Source organism: Bison bison, unplaced genomic scaffold (genome assembly GCF_000754665.1).
Source record: "Bison bison bison isolate TAMUID 2011002044 unplaced genomic scaffold, Bison_UMD1.0 scf7180017845492, whole genome shotgun sequence".
Classification (NCBI taxonomy): Eukaryota; Metazoa; Chordata; class Mammalia; order Artiodactyla; family Bovidae; genus Bison; species Bison bison.
Genome location: NW_011476065.1, coordinates 41,558 through 43,175, shown reverse-complemented (window position 1 = coordinate 43,175; position 1,618 = coordinate 41,558).

Genomic DNA, 1,618 nt, shown 5'->3' with positions numbered 1-1,618 from the left:
ACTGGCCTTGGTCTCCTCCTACCTCACCCGTTAAACAGAGGTGTGGGACGTGGTCCTTGCAGCACTGGCATCCGAGGTTCTGTGAGTTGCTTTGAGAAGTCCAGGAAGGCTTCCTGGAGGAGGAGGCGTGTTCTGAGCACTGATGGCAGGGCAAAGCCTGCAGAGGCGGAGGGGAGAGCACCTTTGGGGTGGGGCCGGGTGAGGGTACAGGGGCAGCTGGAGGGTGGGGGTGAGGAAGCCACGTCACTCTCAGGGGCTGATGTCAGGCTGGGGCATAAGCAAAGCTGTCGGGGGTGCACGTGGGCGCCTGCTGCCGGGCCTGGTCCTGGGACCAGCGCCTGGCTCGGGCGTTGCTGCTCCTCGGCATGCCCATGTCTGCAGAGTGAGGCTGAGGCGCTCTAGCTGGACGGGGCGGGGGTGTCGGAGCCGAGGCTGCTGACAGCCCTGGGCGCCTGGCCTGTGCCAGCACCCTCCCATCACGCCGCCAGGCTGCCCGCCGCTGGGGGCCCCCCACTCAGAGCCAGAAAGACCAAGGGGCCATCTGTGTCAGACCTGGGAGGGGGCTGTGTGGCCACGCCTTCGGGAACCCGGTCGAAAGTTTAGATGTGGAGAGGGAGGTGCGTCTGAGTGCAGCACACCTGCCGTCTGCAGGAATCCTCCATGCGCTCCCATTCTGCAGAGGAGGAGACTGAGGCCCAGAGAAAAGGAGGCATTTGGAGCCCTGTCCTTGCAACTGGCAGGAGACGGGGCCACGCGGGGAGCAGCTTACATGCCGGGGCGGGGTCTGGTTTCACGCCTGTCCTGCCTGCCAGACTTCTCTCCCACCCGGCGAGTCCCCTTGTCCACGAGGCAGGACCATGACGAGCTTTCTGGGATTCAAGTAGCAGAGACACATGCAAGGCAGCATGTTCACAGCGAGTCACCCCGTGGGCCCCAGGGAGGGCTGGGGGCCTGTACACCGGCCCACAGCTGGCTCACCGTCCTGTCTTCCCGCGGACCAGCTCCTCCGGCTCCACACTCAGGCCGCCCTGCTGCAGCCTGGACACCCATGTCTCCACCCAGGGCCAAGGGAGTAGGGACTGGCCAGTCTCCAGGCCCCGGTTCTGTTTCCTGGGAGACAGAAGAGGGCTGGCCCAGCTGGGGTGGGGGGAGTCCTTTCCACCCCGTGCCTGGCAAGCGGTGTCCAGAGGGGCAGCAGCATTGGGCACGAGGCTGTGGGACCCTCTGGGCCCGGAAGGCCCTGGGTTCCCTGCGTCAGGGAGTGGGTCCCCCGTGGCCTTCAGCTGTGATGGGCCCATTAATCTGAAACAACACGCATGCTTCACGTGCGTGAACTGATGGGGGCTGGGCTTTGGCTCAGCCAGCGGGACTGACTTTGGCCAACTCTGAACCTCAGTCTCTTCATCGGCAAATTTGGGGTCCCAGTGCCTCTGCTACCCCCCACGACCCCCCGGGAGGCCAGGGAGGGCCGCCGCAGCCCCTTCCACTGCCCGCTGTCTGGCCACCCCAGGGTCAGGCTGAGATGAGCTGTGCCCTGTGGTCCCCGGAGGGCAGTGTGTGGGCATGGGGCCCAGTGCTTCGCCGGCAGCTGCCCGCTTCGCTTTGCCTCACCTCCATG